Raw genomic sequence first — 19,125 nt, forward strand, 5'->3', positions numbered from 1 at the left:
AGCATACTGCGGAAACTAGGCATTCGGTAAGAAAGCCAAATGGACCAGAAGAAGGATGTCCCGATGGAAGTCATGAAGCTACTAAACATTCCCCTGCTGCTACGAAGATGCATTCTGAACATCACCAGGAAAGAAGGAAGAAAGGGCCGGAAATGCTGGAGAAGATATATCAAGGACGACGGGACGTAGTCTATGTCGACGCCGCCGAGTATGAGGATAGGCAGGGTATGGTTGCGCTAGTGTCAGATGAGCAAAATCTAAGAATAAGCGGCTCGGTTAGGAAGAGCTTAGCTCACAAGGCTGAAGAGGCGGTGATTTTTTTTATTGTTTTTGGTGCGCTACAGGAAAATATGCAGACACTACTTGGACCACGACCTACTGCATAATGGGCGACCTGCGCGTGCGCCGCCTCCCCAGCGCCGGAGGTTTGCTTTTGCTTGTGATGTTTTTTTTTAGTTCTCTAAAACGTCACTGTTGAGAGTGGCGCTGTAACTCACCCCCACGACGAGACGCGTCGACCGGCTACGGAGCGCGAAGATTGAACACGTGTGGGCCGTCGATATACGGGCTGGAGCGGCCGCAAAGCTCGGTGCCGGCGAGTTTATTTTAAGTAGGCACTAAATAACTTAACCGGGGGCAGTTTTGACGTGCCCTGTGCCTGTGGGTGGCGGCGGATGCCTACGCGTTTGCGGCATCATTACGCGCACTTTGGTCTACCGTTGCGTGCCGCACTGCAAGTCGAGCGGGTGAACATCGACAGGGACCTTACAGAGGTACGAAATCAGTGGCTCAAGAACATCTCGCGGCAAGCCAAACTTAAGCTATGAAGCTGCACCAGCTTTTAAACATGCTTATAAGATCGCCTTATTCGAGCATTCCGGGCGACGGCGTCCGTTGTGATAGCGAGATCATTTTAGAAGGAAAGGGTTGCGATCGTCAGCTGATGCTGTAAAGGTAGAGTTTCCGTTGCCTTCAGTGATGTCCGCAAAGTACATTTCTGTTATGGCCCTACTTGCTTTTCAGTGTCAGGGAAACAGCCCTGGATTCCAAGCGGCAGGAGCACGGTGTGTAACCTGCATTTTAAGCAGCAGGACCAACAATTTTGCGAATGGAAAAGTGGCATATTTATACGTGCAGCTCAAGCATGACATTTATCGCCAAATAACCGCTGAGAACCCAACACGAGGAAGCCAGGCGGCAACATCAGGATACCAGACAAGATATTTCTAACCCAAGCAGATAAACTAATCGAAACGGAAAAAAAATCGAAACGGAAGGCAGGCCAACTCTTAGAAAAATCAGTGTGGACCATTCGTAGCAACAGCAAAGCAAGACATGAGAAGCAAACCAGTCCAGACCCTAAAAAACGAAAAAAAAAACCGAGAAAACATGTAGCAATAGCAGAGTAAAAAAGGTGAAGCAAAAGCAGTCAGAAACCTACAAAAACCTAAACCAACAACAAAAGACGAACGTAGCAAAAGCAAAGTCAAACAAAAGAAGCAAAAGCAGTCAGAAATCTAAACAAACAACAAAACATGATCTTAGCAAAAGCAGAATCAAACAAAAGACGCAAAATCGGTCAAACCTAAAACAACAATACTAAAAGACGCTCGTAGCAAAGGCAGAGTCAAACGACACCTAACCAAACAACAGAAGCTAGGTCGCTAAAACATTCAGGGCTTAAAAGTCGGTCAGTATATAACGTGACGTTATGTGGTTAGGTGTGCTGTTAATTCATTTCTTCATTCGTTTGACTCTACCTTTGCTACGAGCGTCTTATTATTTAGGTTTGATTGATTTTGCTTCTTTTGTTTGACTCTTGTTTTGCTACGATCGTTTTTTGTTGTTGTGTTTAGGTTTCTGACTGCTTTTGCTTCCCTTTTTGACTATATTGCTTTTGCTACGATTGTTTTGTTTTTTTAGGTTTTCTGACTGCTTTGCTTCATTTGTTTGACTCTGCTTGAGCTACGAGTGTTCTTGTTGGTTTAGGTTTCTGACTGCTTTTGCTTTTTTTGTTTGACTTGCTACGATCGATCGTCTTTTTTTGGGGGGTTTTTCGTTGTTGTTGGTATAAGTTTTTGTCTGCATGCTTTTGCTTCTTTTTTGTTTGACTCTGCTTTTGCTACGATCGTCTTTTAATTGGTGGTGGTGGTTTAGGTTTCTGACTGCTTTTGCCTCTGACTAATATGCTTTTGCTATGTTCGTCTTTTGTTGTCGGTTTGGGTTTTTTTAGGCTTCTGACTGCTTTTGCTTCACCTTTTTGACTCTGCTTTTGCTACGATTGCTTTCTCGTTGTTTTTTTCTTTCGTTTTCTTGTCTAGTGTGTTGCGCCGCCGTTAATTTTCACTACAGTTTGTGTTCACAAGCTTATTATGCGCATGACGAGAAACGGAAGGGGAAAACGCCGAGCAGCATATTCGGCAAATATTTAATTGCACAGCCTGCCTGCGCAGATATCAAATACGGAGGAACGAACGTGCACGGGAGGGAGACTGGCAGTCTGCTCCAACTGGGCTACTATACGCACACCAACTGAAGAAACGCAACCGCGTCCGTCGAAAGGACGACGACGGCTGCTTCGAAGATGTTTCCGGGGCTCTTACTCCCAATACCCCTTATAAAAATTTTATGTGTGTGTCTGATGAGAGTATGTTGCTCTTTCACAATGGCGACACCAGAGTATCTTCTGAGTTTCAAATGAATTTTCTCTTGAGTTCTTCCTGTGTGTCTAAAACAAATTGGCCACCGTGTTTCTCGTTGGCACTTAATGTGTGCATTTCTTGTGAGTTCTTCATGAGTATTGACCATTGAGCGTCTGGTGGCTTTCACTTTAGTTTTTGATGTGATCTTGGTTGCTGACACTACATGCAACTCAGTTAGTGCCGGTATATTTAGTTACAGAAACCAAAAACAGACATTGCATCTTGTGAAAATGGTCTTTTTTTATTCATAATGTGCAGCACAGCTTGGATGCCATTCGCATGCCTGTTTTCTATGCTATGCAAGGAAATAAACTTACTTTATTTCCCTGCACAGCATAGAAGACAGGCCATTTTTGAGGTGAAGCGGCATTGTCATGAAGTAGTCGCACGTGTACCCTAACAAATACAAAATAAAATCGCTTTGTATTACTGTTCACAATACTTAAAATAATTCAAGCTTCATTTCCAGCTCATGGATAAGCTTACGCACACTTCAGCACATGCCGTTGAAGCATTCATATGTGGAACCAAGTTAGGTGGAACAAGACTCATGAGATAATTTCAGACACAAGAGGCATGACTCACTGTGTTTTCCTGGTACCTGTCCATTTCAAACCCTCATAGTTAGCAGGTGGTGGAAGAAACATGCTGCACCGTTCACAGAGAAAACACAAAACCATAACTTTCAGATACATCATACATGGTACGAAATTTGGTTTTGCTATTCACAACAATGCAAACAAATTTTCTTCAGAATGATTTTTTTCGCTGACTACACCGTTAGTAAAACAAAGATTTCAAAGAAAGAGCTAAAGCAACCAAACCAAGGCAGCTATCCGTTCATACCACCATTTTTAGCTATGCTTAGGGTGTGTACTTAATCACGCATCCCTGAACGTGTCATAGAATGTGGTGATGGCTTGCAGAAGGGCACTGCAGTGTGCTTGCTGGTAGATGATTTAGTGTGTTCCTCATTCGTGCTGTGGGGTGTAGGTGAGCAGCAGGCAGGCTCCAGGCATCGGCCAGTCTGAAGTGCTCAGGTAACTGCGTATATAAAGAGGGAAAAATCGACAAGTGAGACCGAGCACACAACTATTTTCCTGGTAATGAAAAGAGACACAGCTATATATTCAGTACCTACAATCATAAGGATTCCGGGCAAACAGCTTTAAGACGACTGCTCAAATAACTAAGAAAGTACTGGACTTCAGCCTCAATGCAATGTACTGTTTGCCAAAAGCAACCAGCCTGCATGGTGTGCTTCTCGTTTGTATAGGAGAGCCTTTCCAGTTTCCCTAAAGATGAAAAGGTCATGATTCAAAAGAGCCTATTTTTTCTCCAGGAGTGTGAGGTTCACCTACTCTAAAGGTACAGAATAGATAAGAAAATTGGTGCTTAAAAGGAGTATGAATGTTTCTTTTATGCATAAAATGAAAACACATGAAACCTTTTCCCAATTATGGCATGTTTGAACCGAGTATATGCCTTCAAAACTCAAAGAAAAACAACCTTATCAGCTCATAAATTACTCTTGAAGGTGATGAAAAAAAAAAGAGTTCAAGAGAACACACTGCGTTATTCTATTTCCAACAATGCTATCAAAGGTGAAACATGCAGCTTCTCAAGCATCATTGTAAGTGTTCGAATGGAGGTGGATAAGTAGTGAACACAATGCCCTTTGCTAAAATTTTACCCTTATGTCAAGACTGAGACCTGTACTGTGGGGAGATTGCATATGCAATTACATCATTATGAACAATTGTCAAATTGTTACATAAGCAGTATGCAGCGGTACAAGCCATTTGTGGGAGCAAGCAGCAGCTTAAAGTGGCACCCATATGAATGCATAACACAACTGTTTTGAAATTTCCAACCTTCAGACTGCAACTATGGCAAGTTTCTTCATTTAGCATAGCTAAGTGCATCCTAGAGCAAAAAAAAAAAAAAAGGGTGTGTACGATATCATTTCAAAGCGAATATTTTTAAATCACTCCGACATGACCTTGTCGGATGTTTCACACGTCCCCATTCTGTTTAAGCTCTGTTCAAATTTCTCAAGCAACAAAACCTGATTTCCTTATCTACTATTACTTCTGACTTGCAAAACTGAACAGTAAACCAATAAATAATTTGAAAATGACTGCTCTAGCAAAGCTACGAAGAAAGAAATAAATTTACCTAAAATGGGCAAAAAGATCCCAACATATATTTTATGAATAAACGCCTATTACAAAAGAACAATAAAGCAAGTATGTCAACAGCAAAAAGACAAAGCAAAGAACAGGGGTTGCGAAGGCCATCGTTGATGCACTGCAAAAAGAAATACTGGAAACTGTCATTCCCAACTGAATTCCTAAGGCGGTGCTACGAGCGTCTATGCACACTCAAGGATAGTGATGCCGCCACACCCTGCGTATGTCACAGATCAGCATTGGCTCACAATAACGTGATCAGGCATGCTTTTCTTTTATGGCCAAGGTCACATGGTTAGCTTATGGGCAATGTTTTGAGGACCGGGGAGCCTATTTGCTGCTTTTGTGCTGTCAATTTAGGCCGTTCTCCCAATGAGAGAAAAAGCAAGAAGTTTCAGCTTTGACAACATTGCTGGAAACAGTACAATGCAACATATTGTCTCATATTCATTTTCATCTCCTCCTAGAAACTTGATTCTTAAATTATAAAAAAAAAATTAGAAACGGTGTTTCTTTAATTACTGAATAAGACTACTATGCTTGAATGCGCCAAATTTGGGACCGTGTTTAATGTGTTGCATTCCATATATGAAAAAAAAAAATATTTGTAAACATTTTACCATCTAAGTGGTTGTATATTCTGCAATTTTTATGTAGGTTTGCCTTACAGCCGCAGTGAAAAAATAATTAAAACAGCCTCCTTTCAGATTTGTGGCACCTCTGAATTTTTTTTTTCTAAGTCGTGACTTTCTCGCGCAATCGGAAATATGCTTGGCATTCTGCACTTTTTCTTCTTTTTACTCTGAGCACATAAAATATATTTATCAGGGCCTACATATCTCAATTCTAGGTGATATCACAGTTGAAAAAAATGTGCATGCAGAGAAGAGCTGCTTATGCCATGATGTCGATCAAACTTTTTTCTTCCGAAATACTAGCAATAGCACAAAACTAATTTCACTGAGGGTGTATTGAGAAATGTGTGTACAATGTGTAAGGCAACCAACGAACTTTACACAAATAAAGGCCTTTAAAGTCAAATTACCTGGAACCATAGCAGACATAAAATTAAGGAAGGTAAAATGACTTTTTCATTTCTCTTTTGAAACTGTTCACTACTGCATCACTTCAACGCTTCCATAAAAAGCCACGACACAAAGTACCAAAGAATGCAAGTGCCCACTGAAAGCTCATTTCTGCCTGTGTTGTGAACACTAGGATACATATAATTCGTCAAAAATACAAGACTATGTAGTAATGAAAGCAATTATTTTTGACATGCACATTTTACTACGTGTGGCCACTCAAATAATTCTTTCTAATCGTCATTCTACTACAGTAGTACTACATGAGTTTGTACCTTGGCGTCAGCCATGATTTAGATTATTTTTGTTCAAGCATACAAGCACCAAAACTAAATGCAGCGACCACTGTGAGATATGCGCCACAGCAACAACCTGTTTCTCGCGCGCTGGTTGTACTCATTGTATTAATGCACCCACAGTTAGAAAAATAGGCGCTATAAAAAAGATTGAAAACTCGTTCGGGGTGCTGATCACAATCGCGAAGCTGGTCGTGCATCTAATACACACCAGCTACAACTATATCTAGAAATATACACCATAACATTATACAGTATTCTGCAACTTTATCGGAACCGGTCGAGGCGGCCAAATTTTCCATGACGGTTCCGATAAAGTTTCAGAACACTACTTATATCGTACAACGGCTTCGCGTTAGGGACGAGCATACATATAAAAGCGACGGCTTTTGAAGAGTTGGCTTGAACGGCGCGGCAGGAAGAGACGAAGACAGAGAACACACACAGGCAAGCGCCAAATCTTTCTGCCGCGCCGTTCATGTCAAGTATGTCTGACCAACTCGCCCAAACGTTCACGCTTCTTGTTCCGAAGAGTGACTGGCTCGCCCTCACAATAAAGTAGGCTGGGTCGAGTTCGTAGCTTGTATTACGAAGGAATTTTGAGACCACAGGCAACAGTATTAACAACGCGTACTTCACTCAATAGCAATATTAAATAAAAATAATTTCAAGCAATGTACTCACATTTGCAAACAATCACGCCAGTCCATTTCCTTCTTCCGTGTTGATGCCGGCGTTGCCACGGCGCGGTGCAAGCGGTGTGCGGCACAGAACCTATTTACCACTACATCACGTACTTCAGAACGTCTATCCAAATGCACATGTCAAATATCAGTTCTGCGGCCCATTCCAAGAACCACAGAACAAAAAAGCAGCACAGCGTAAGGAAATAGCGTTCACAATCACACACCGCATGACAACAAAGGCAGCATGGCGCCGTCGCAACTTTTTTGCCACTGGCGACTTCGGATCGGATCGGATTGACTTATTGATGGCTTTTCTGGCTTCTTTTTGCTGCCGGCCGCTTCCTCGAGGGACTTTCGGTTTCGAAAGGCAGTTTGGCTGGTTTGGCGATAAATGTTTTTTTTTTTTTGAAAGGCAGCGTACAGTCTGCGTCTAGGGCCATAATTAAGCACAAAGCTGGCGGGCTGAGGCAATAAAAACCAGCGCCGCTAGGTCCCAGCGCGCGCGGCATACCTGATTATGGGCCCAGTATGATGCTGGAGACAGTTCGTACTGGGACGCGGCATACTGAAAAGCTGAAAAGTACAAGCTGAAAAGTAACGAAGCACCTCAACTAAATTAAAAAGCTAAAAAAATAATAAAAACTAGGCAAAAAAAAAAAAACTGCAGCACTAGCGGGCTTCGAACTGGGTACTACTTCCTCCGTAGCATTCTACGCTAACCACTCGGCCAGGCCAAAAGCAGAGCCTACTGGAAGCTTTTTTGCATGTTATGCCATAATCGCATTCATAAGATTTCGACCATGTTTCGAAGCATGTTTTGAATTGTACAGGCCCATTGCTGTCGCTCTAACAATTACAACGTCTTCACCATTAGAACTTGCTGCCTGCTCCCACGACTTGCAACTAATTGTCTGGATGCTATGCGCACTATTTTGCGCACTGGAATCATTTTAACATGTCGAGTTTGGCATGCCAAATTTACCAGCGCCGGACATTCGGTGGTGTTCTGCTACCGAGGACGTAATTTTCGCTGAACATGGAGCTGTGGCACATTGCAACTCTCATTTCACTGGCCCACGCCTTTATCTTATCGCAGCTATCGATCATGAGAAATAATGGTTCCACAAATCCTTCCGCGGAACTCTGCGCCGCTCGCTTGCAGGCACAGCCGGAGCGCGTGAAACGCTGCTCTGGGGGTGAGCTTTGGCGGCATCTACCGGCTGTTTCGGTCCCTACTCAGCGGTCACGTGGTATTTCTTCGGCCGCGCGCTCCCGTAGAGAGTGGCGGGATGCGCAGGTCGCCCATTATACAGTAGGTCGTGGCTTGGACCCATAGCCAGTGGCTAGTAAAGGGTCCAATGGAAAAAAGTACACAGGTTGCAGGCACCCAATCGTCAAAGTTAAAGACATCAGAAGAAGGAACTTTACAATAAACGTGAAGAAACTTATCGCTTATACATTCATAAAACTGCCAATGAAGAGAAGAAAATATAAACTAAAACCTCGCAATTCAGATAAAAACGCGTAGAACTTATACAAGAATTAAAGCAACGAAATGCATAATGTCACCAAACTATAACAATACATAATGTCGCAAGTCGCAGAGAAGTAACGCATCAGATAAAATACAGATAAAATGTGCCTTGGTCGATGATCCATGGCATTATGTAGGCGAAGGTGACGTCTCCAGACGTTGGGCCGCCGCAGTAGAAAGGCACGTGTCTTGATGATGACGTCCGTTGCGCATGCGCGTAGCTCCTGATGTCCTTGCTGTTCACGACCGTTTCTTGTCGGATGCCTGCAACAAGCGAGGGCAGCGATTTACCAGAAGTGGTAGCCACGGCTGCCGGTACCGCTCTGAATGTGCCTTGGTCGGTGATCCATGGCTTTATGTCGGCGAAGGTGACGCCTCCAGACGTTGGGCCGCCGCAGTAGAAAGGCACGTGTCTTGATGATGACGTCCGTTGCGCATGCGCGTAGCTCCTGATGTTGACGACCGTTGACGGCTGTTGACCACAGTTTCTTATCGGATGCCTGCAACAAGCGAGGGCTGCGATTTAGCAGACGTGGTAGTCACGGCTGCCGGTACCGCTCTGAATGTGCCTTGATCGATGATCCATGGCTTTATGTAGGCGAAGGTGACGTCTCCAGACGTTGGGCCGCCGCAGTGAAAGGCACGTGTCTTGATGATGACGTCCGTTGCGCATGCGCGTAGCTCCTGATGTCCTTGCTGTTCACGACCGTTTCATATCGGATGCCTGCAACAAGTGAGGGCAGCGATTTAGCAGAAGTGGTAGCCACGGCTGTCGGTACAGCTCTGAATGTGATAATCCTGCCCTTGCAGTAGCAGAGACAATGGCTACTACAGTTATAAGTGATTCGAAAACAGCTATCTGCAATTTTGTCACAGGAAGGGTCCCTCTACAAGCAAAAAAAAAGATACTGAGAAAATGTCAGGATGACAGAATAATCCTGCCAATATGGGCACCAGCCCACTCCCAGCCTCAGGGAAATGAGGGAGCTCATAAGCTTTCCCGCGGTCTCACCTTCCGCGTAGGCTCTGATCCTCACTCCTATTAATGGTGCTACCACCGCACTTTTCTAAATAATGTTTCATAAGCTCAATTCAGATGGCTTTCAGTTCATTGAAAGTCCCTTGTAGCAGAAAATCAGGCAGCGTCATTGTCGTCGTTAGCTGTGAGCAAAATATTCAGATGGAGCCTTAAAGTTCAGGAACCGGTTGAAATGGCCAGATTGACGTTAAATTTTCTAAGCAACGTCCTGCAACCTAACGACAGTAATTGAGCGGAAATGAAAACTTAGTTATATTTTTGGAGGAGGGGGTGGAAGACAAACCCGGCACATTCGGGTTGCAATATGGACACTCTGCTTTTGGCCCACGAAAGTTCTCTGGTGCGAGTACAATACGGTAGGCATTTACTGAATCGGCGATGCGAACAGGTCCCGTCAACACATCCGCGTTCTGCACACACAGGCTAAGCTTAATTGACCCCCAAGTCCTCTGTGACAGATTTTCTCTTCTTGGGCTCCAAGATTACCCCGGAAGGAGACTGCAGCCATGAAATTAGGAGACGCCTGCTTCTGGGAAAGAGAGCCATGGCTAGCCTTGACCGCCCAGTAAAGAGCAGAGACATTAGACTGCCAACCATGATCCGCATAACTCATGCTGTAGTATTTCCAGTTGTGATGTATGGATGCGAGAGTTGCACTGTGAAGAAGGCTGACCGCCAAAGAATCGACGCGTTTGAATTGTGGTGCTGGCGGAGACTCTTGAGAGTTCCTTGGACTGCCAGAAGATCAAATCGGTCGATATTGCCGACCATAAACCCTGACTGCTCATTGGAGGGTCAAATTCTAAAGTTAATGCTCAGCTACTTTGGTCATCTGATGAAAAGAGAGAAGTCGCTGGAAAAAGATTTGATGTTGGGAAAGGTTGAGGGTCACAGGAGAAGGGGTAGGCAGCGAACGCCATGGTTAGATGGCATCCTCGAGGCGCTGCCGATGAAGTTATGTGGTTTAGGAAGATAGTGAGAGACCGGAAAGCGTGGCGTGATATGGTCTATAGGGTCACGAAGAGTCGGACACGACTGAACGACTGAACTGAACTGAATGTTATTACTACTACGTTTCTCTTCTCTGATCATCTTTTTCTCACCATTTCTGACCATTCTGACCGGCGCCTTGCTTTTCTCTTGATCCAAAAGCGGTTGCCGCGGCTGGGATTTGATCCCCGCGATCTTGGGTTCAGCTGTCGAGCACCCCAACAACTGAGCAACGGTTCATATACGCGAAAAATTCAGAACGGCTTGCCGCTAGTGAGTCTTACGTGTCTTGGGCAACTTCGATGAGTTCGCCTGGCACGTCTACTTGACAGGCCGGTAGTGAAGCATGTAAAGATAGCGAGAATAATCAACAAGAGTGCGTATTTAATGCTTGCTGAGGCAACATTTCTTCTAGCTAAAAACAATTACCAACAGCAGTTTCACACACGAAATAACACGTCAAAAACCTGGCAGTGCGCCAAAATACATCTTCTAAATTATAACTGATACGCAACTGTATATATACATGCAGCAAGACATATAACCGTAAGTTCTCAATGTAAAGTGAAATAAAAATTCTGCTTTCGTACTTGTCAAAATCAACCACTTTGAAGACTAGCTAAGGGTAGTAGTGTTCATGAAGCTAGTAAATATAAATGCTCCGGGAGACAGCACAGAGAAGCGCACATACCACGCGGTGGGCGCCAGGCTGAGAACCGCTAAATTTCAATAAAGTCACTATTGCTATTACGTAATCAATGATGTCGCATTAGTTCAGGAAATCAAAGCAATGATTTATACGCACCGCGTTCCAACAGCACACTGCTGTCTGGAAAATCTATTGTTACGGAATTAACACTACGCTAGTTGCTGAGCCATTTCGCGGAGCCCCAATGAGCCAAGCTGCGCATGCGCGAGGAGCGAGTGACATCACACGGAGCACAGCTGGTTAGCCGCATCCATGGAGGAAGGAAAGAACTTAGTAGAGGCCCTGACGTCATTTTTATGAAGCCGGCGCGGCCGCGCCGCGACCGGCCGCAACGTCTCTCCTCCTCCTTTATCCTCCGCATTCTCTTTCTCCGCGACGCTCACGTACCTAAGGCCCTTAGCAACGCTGTTGCTAGTGGCCCGAGTTTTCATAGCAACAGCGTCGCCGTTGCTTATGGCCCGACTTGGCTAACCCTAAATTTTGACGTCACTTCCGCCACACTTTCTTCAATGCATTGGGAATGGCAAGGGCCTCAAAGTTGTTTCCTTCCTACATGACCGCATCAGAGCCACCGCCGAATCGTCGGCTGCGCGGGTGACTCAGAGATGCCGCCGCCGCCACGCCAGCTGCGCATGCGAAGGAGGGAGTGACGTCACTCAGCGCACATCTGGCGCGCCAGGGTCACCGCCGACTTCTCCGCGACGCGGTCGCTCAGACTTGCTGCTACCGCCGCGTTCGCCGCAGATGTTGCTTCCGCAATTCTATTTGGGATGACCATTGGTCAAACTACAGCAAAGTTTTTAATATCTTGGGTCGATATTCGCTATTTTCCGACTGCATCATATGGCGCAAATTTACAGTCGCGAGGAGACAACCTGTTCACGCTGAGAGTCCATTACTGCATCAAAATAAACTTGGCGGCTTACTGCGCAAATCTATAAAAGGCTCGAAACCGACCTACCGAGATAAAGGCCTTCCACTGAGCTCTGTATCATCTTGCTACTCTTGATGGTTGCTGCCGTTCTACTGTCCTCCTCTTTCACTCTGGCGCCAATCTTACCGTTCCTGTTTTCCTCCTCTTTCACTCTGATGCCAACGTTCCTTTCATGTCGTTTTTGGCTTTGAAACACAATGGCTGATACACGCACGCAGGAGTATGTTATTTTTTATTTATGGTGGATGCACAATGTACAAATATCACGCTCAGTTTTGGAGTTTTGTTACAGAAGTAATAGAAATAATCCAAGCCTGAAAAAAAATTCAGACACGGTGACTGAAATTCACGAGTCCAAGCTCGGTCTTCTTTCTTTACTTTAAAAGATGTACCACGATGCTTATCGTGGTACATCTTTTAAAGTTGTCCCCTTGAAATAAGACATTGTCACGTAGTGGTGACTCGCCCAGTAGCCACAAATGATGACACTGGCTTTGCACTGAAATAAAACTTTTTATTGGGCTGATTTCCGCCCGCAAAAAAAACAACACTAAGACAATCAGCTGCGGCAATAACAACTAACGTGTTTGTGGGCCGTGAAGCTAAGAATGCCCATCGCATTCATCTACGCTCAATTTAAGGGCGGCGACGAAACATCTAGATAAAGAAGAAAATGGTGTTAGCAAAACCTAAACATTGCAGAAACACACGGGAGTGTCCGGTATCTTCGAGATACATCTCGGCGCATCTTTTGCGACAAAGAAACTTCAATGTTGCGTCTCGCGACGACAAGCATCAACAAACAAATAATACAGAATTGATCCGCGTGCCAGAATAAGAGTGATAAGGCCGCATGCCGGCGGCTGTCGAATAAAAGAACAAATAAGGACTTCAATGGTATACGGCAATATTGAAATTCTTAACGACAAAGTTGTAAATGCATATTTTGGCGAAGCCTGAAGCGCAAGCAAGACAGGTACGTGAGAGAGACGCAGGGCGTAGCCTTGGCGAAAATGAACAAACTCCACGAATTAGCCCAATAATAGCCTTTGTAGATGAAGATTGACACCTTCTGCTACATAAGAAATCTGGAAGTTAGACAGCTGGTGCAATTGTTTTTTATATGTTACCCCAAATAGACACTAAAACTACCAAAACAGATTCTTGATGACTAAAAACTTAGATGAGATATGCTTTGGTACACATGTGTCCCTGGGCCTCCTAGCGGCTGCCGACTACCTCCAAGAGTATAAAGATAGTTTATTGGGTGCATACATACATACATACATACATACATACATACATACATACATACATACATACATACATACATACATACATACATACATACATACATACATACATACATACATACATACATACATACATACATACATACATACATACATACATACATACATACATACATACATACATACATACATACATACATACATACATACATACATACATACAATAACGCACATTACTCACAGACCAAAGCACTATACAGAACACTGTAGGGTACATATGCATAATAAACTGAAAAACATGGTTCCCCAGAGAGAGAGGAAAACAAACAATAGAAGGGGGGGGGGGGGGTCTGAGGGTCTGATAAAGGACGACAGGCACCTCAAGTCTGCTCCCAGTACAAAGAAGCGCATGTGCCAGCGTCGCAGAAACCGCGCCTCGCCGTCAGTTTCTAACTGTCGAGACAGATACTTCCAGATGGCGAGGCGCAGCCTTTGCAAGGCTGGGTACATTACGCGGGCGGGAGTGCGGCGTTCCTCAGCGAGGCACCTGCGATGCAACAACACAAACAGAACCACAGTGAACACAAGGTGTTCAATAGGGTTGTGCCGGCGCCTGATGCCGGGGTTCATGCGGACGTTAAACATCCTATATTCGAGCCGCCACATTGTTCTCGCCCCCACTACACATTCGAAAAAAAAAAAAAAAAAACATGCGAGAGGCTCTCGGGAGCACCGCAGTTGGCACACTTGTCATTGGGTACAATACCCCATCTGGCAAGGCGCTGTCTCGTGGGGAGGATGCCCCAGCGCCTAAGCCACTCAAAATTTCGCACTTCATTTGGCAGCTGACAAGCTGCCCACGCTCGCTATTTGGGGACGGCGGTCTCTCGTTGCTCATCAGCTGAAAGCTTGCGGACGGCAACTTGTTCGTTGATGCGTATGGCCGGTAGGTCGCCTACATTAACATCTGACTGGTCTGCACCGAGAGTAGACTTTGTCTCGGCCACCTCGCTGTAAAAAGGCAGAGGTCTGTCTGCCTGTGGACCGAGGTAATGCTCGGGTTTAAGCACATGACGCGCCATGCTCATCCAGTACAGGATGAGCGAGTGAACAGGGTAACACTCGTCAGCTAATAGCCTCTCCACCAGCCTTAACGCGAATACTCGTGATGCACGGCAGGCCAAGGGTCTCCCCTGCTCCCCGGATGGTCTAGGATATGACGGCGACTAGCGCTGTCCTGTCATCCCAAACAAAAGTCCCTATGTGCGTTAGACAGCAACTTTCCCCCAACCCAACTGGGGGAAACCTCTCCGAATAATTAGGCTTCCAACCAGCAACCCTAAACCCTCAATGTCATTCTCTGCCCGACCTGTGACGCCTCCACCCCAGAGAATAACCTCATGAACCGTCCCTCGTAACAGTCCCAGCTCACCCAAGGAGCAGCGCCGAAGCCGCGGCGTGGTGGCAGTGGCCCTTCTTCCCGAGACGCTTCAGTTAACGAGCCGTCCATGCCACCTACTGCTCCACCTACTGACACTACGAAGTGACGGTACCCTTATCGCAGCAAGTCGCAAGGACCGTCTAGATTAACACCGTTGGACTGCCTACCCGGTGATGTGAACTCGACATTTTCGAAGAACTCTTAAATATAAAGAAGTAGTGAGAAATGCACCCGTTCGGAGCTGCTTCTCAGCTTTCTAAAAACGTACTCACTTGCTCCCACTATGTCAAAAAACTTTAAAATGATATGCAACCTGGCAGCCTCTGAAATGTCAGCCCGTAACACAGATAGATGGCAAATGGTTGTTAATAAGGCAGCACTTTAGCTAGTAGGTATTTCCACTCACCATTACAGTTCAACAGCAAGATTTTTACGAAGCCGGGAAAAGCAACTTGTTGTCTTTTGCATGCTTCAATAAAGTCAGTTAGCCCTATTGAACAAATACGAAAAGACAGCATAGATAGCAAAGATAAAACCAAAATATCTGAACGTGATAATGTGTTCCACCAGTAGTCATGTTGCATGAAAGTTCCACTGTAACCTCTAAAACTGATGCCACAAATAAACCACGACCACCACCCTCCGCCAGTATTGTCAACCTATCAAGGATAGGATAGGAAATATGTTAATTTCTCTAGGAAAGTCTTGTGCTGGTAGACGAAGAGCTCCATCTTCTGTCTTCTCAAAGGGTCGGTGCCCCTCTTCCAGGGCTCCGCCGAGCTTCGCTGCTCGCTGGGCGTGCTGGATCAGGCCTAGTTGGCAATCCAGATCGCCGCTGGAGAGCCGGCTCTCCCACTGTTCCGCATTCGGGTCTTTACGAAAGCTATCGTATTTCTACATTGCCACGTGATGTGGTCTACCACACCATGGGCAGGTGTCCCGATCAAGTGGAAGCCTCTCCAGCGCTGAAAGGAATCTGTTGTCACGTGGGGTGAACTTTTACCCCTTATCCGGTGGATATCACTAATTTACTTTTGTAAAAGACTTAGAAATGTTTGCACGCAACCTGAGACTTCAAGAATATTTCGATTACCATCCTGTTGCCAATGACAGGGAAAATGCTTTGCCCTCTTTGGAAAAATAGACTATTTCATTAAAACGTAATAAGTATCTATACACGCATATAAAAGCGGTGTAGCAGGACTTGTTATGTGCATATAAATGTCAAGTTCCTTTCTGGCTTAAATTGTCGTATGATGAATCGGCAGCAATGAAAAAAGTTGGCTATAGATTAGCTCTGGTTAACCCTACATGAATTGCGAAAGCAACGGTGGGTGCTTCTTTTGCCTGCTATATTATTCCCCTATGACGCCCTATCATTGTAAGGTGCTGCATTATTGGGGACACTGAAGCTGAACCTTTAGGAGTATGACGAGAGAGCGTAACCTACCAGGTCACGTTTCAAGCTAGCCGGTTGTGGACGTGCCTGCGTATCCTAGGGATAACGAGAATGCAAACGGTTCAGGCAGTATGATTCTGATACCACCCTCCCATATGAAAGGAGCGACCAGAGTTGGCGGCTCCTGCCCGTGGCATAGGGTAACGTGCATTCAAATGTCGTGACAGGCTGATTTTCATGTCACCCTCTCATATCAAAGAAGAGGCCCGAGTGAGCGCTCTTGCTTAGTACACGCTCGCCTAAAATACGCCGCTGACAAGCCTATCATCATCACTACTATTATACTCACGCTCGAGAAGTAGAATTAATAGGCGCTATTCACCATGTAAGTCGAGATTTTCTTTCTTTTCCAAATTTTTTACATGCAATAAGAAACAAAAAAGTCCCAGGCGTGGCTCGATGGTAAAAAGCATCCCAAAAGACATCCAGGACATCTTGGAAAAAGGCCCCAAGTACTGCTTCGAGCCTCACAGCACCCGGCCAGGATTGCTCGGGTTAGTGCACCGACTGGGGGAGAGCGTGACCAAACGAGACAAGGAAATGATAGTCGGCGAAGGGGTGGAATGCATCTACCGTCATGTGAGTGACCGGGCTATTGTGAAGCCGCCGCTCAAAAAGGTAGCCAATTATATGAAGTCCAATAACCTTACGGGTTATCCAATCAAAAAAAGAAGGGGGCTTTGTAGTTCTACCGAAGGGCTTGTTTGAAAGCAAAGCACTGGAGGCTGTGGCCAAAAACTTAAAGCCATTGAAGCATGACCCTAAGAAAAGAAAACGGGAAGCTGTCAAGCTTTTAAAAGATTTGAAATTGGTACAACTGGGTAAGGCCGTGAAAGATGAGGTCAATGGAAGCCTTGAAGTGTTTTTCACCGGGAAGACACACAAAATTGGTTGCCCCTTTCGTTTATTTGTGTCTGACAGAGAATGTTGGCAGCGCAAGGTGGGAAACTTCCTTCAAAAACACCTGAACTTGCTTCGAGGAAACGACCCGTTCCTTGTTCGCAGCTCTAAGGAAGTCATTGAACAGATCAAGAGCGGGCTTCCAATTCAGACCACAGCCTTTTCAGTGGATATTGAAGACATGTTTTATTCGATTCCACACGATGGTCTGTCCGCTGCCATCAGAGAAAGTGCTGAGCTTCATGGGGAACTGCGGTTTCAGAATGCGGTTGGTCTCCACACAGGCAATTTCCTAGAACTTTTAAATTTTTATCTCAAGTCTTCAGCCATCCACCACAACAGACAGTGCCACATTCAAAAAGCTATAATTTGCATAGGTTCAAGCATAGCTCCCGCTCTAAACGATATATTTCTGGCTTCCTTTGACAGGCGCTTACAAGGGAAGTTGCATGATTTGGGTGTGATTTGTGTGTGCCGATATGTTGACGATTATCTGGTTTTCCTGAGTGCTCCTGCGAACGGCAACATCCAAGATAAGGCCGCGATGGTCCTGTCCACTTTTTCGAGTGTTTCCGTTGGGCTCCGGTTCACCAGCGAGTTTCCTTTAGAGGGACAGCTTCAATTCCTGGACTTAGTTTTGCACATAGGGGAACAATGTATATGTTGGTCCTTCAAACCCAGTTCGAAAAAAGCTCTGCTTTCATATAGCAGTGCCCATTCAAAGCTGGTCAAGAGAGGCATCATTTCGTTGAGCATCACGTCGGCCCTGGAAAAGTCGTGCGTTTATATGGCTGAAGAAAGTTTTCAGCACCAGCTTCAGCGTTTGCGAGCTGCTGGATATCCTCCGCATATCATTTCGAGCGTGTGCGAGAAAGTGCTACAGAAAATGAAGTCTGGCAGCAAAAGTAATGAAGAAGAGCAGTCAGTGAAGATCCACGTAATCCTGTATTTTCATAAATTTTCGCACAATGTCAAGAGAATTGCGAAGGCGGCGTCAACATCGTTTTCTCCGCACCTTGCAAACTCTCGAAGGTGTGTGCGATGATGAAAGAGAATAGGAAGCCTCCGTGCACTATCAAACATCAAAGGAAATCCACAGAATGTGCTTCTGGAGTAGTTTACCGTATTTCCCTAAGTTGTGGAAAAGATTACATAGGCCAAACCGGCAAATGCTTTAATGAAAGAGCAAAAGAGCACAAGTTGAATGTGGAGAAAAATGAAAGAGGGTTTTTGGCCGAGCACTGTGCTGACTGCAAGAAAAAAACAAACGAGAATGCGTGCCTTACTTTGAAATGACGAAGTTTCTGGCCAGGTCGAAAGACAAATGGGAACGCCTAGTGATTGAAACCTTCTACATCGGCACCACAAGCTTTTGTGTCAGCAAGCCCTCTATTTCGTTGTCGGAAAAAGAATTTAAGTTTTTAGAAGGTCATGCATAGGCTCTGCTTTGGCCTTCTTTCATGTGTCTGCGTTGTGGGTTGCGTGTTGGTCGGATGTCATAGCTTCGCGAGTTTTTTTTTTTTTGTTTTTTTTTTGTGGTTGGTATTAATGTTAGACAGTTGGTTTTAGCCTGACATGGTGCCTTTTTTCACTGCATTTATTGTTTCTGACGAGGCTTGAATAAGCTGCTTGTGTGACCTGGTTTTTATACCATGTTTCGTTGTCCAGCCTGAAGATGGTGGTTGATGTACTATGGGTTTTGTCTTGCATCACTGTGTTGTATTCGTGCATTTCCATTTGATGGTTGTGCTGATAATCCGTTAGACTGGAAGATTTTGGGTTTTGGTTTACTTAGTGGGCCGGCCCTAGTTAAGTTTATCATCTCTGCAGCAGAATTTGATATTTTGTGTTGATTTAGTGCACGTCATTTCTTCGCTTGCTGTTTTTTGTGATTAGATAGTAGCG

Source organism: Amblyomma maculatum, chromosome 2, assembly GCF_055883805.1.
Source record: "Amblyomma maculatum isolate TAMU_Amacu chromosome 2, ASM5588380v1, whole genome shotgun sequence".
Taxonomy (NCBI): Eukaryota; Metazoa; Arthropoda; class Arachnida; order Ixodida; family Ixodidae; genus Amblyomma; species Amblyomma maculatum.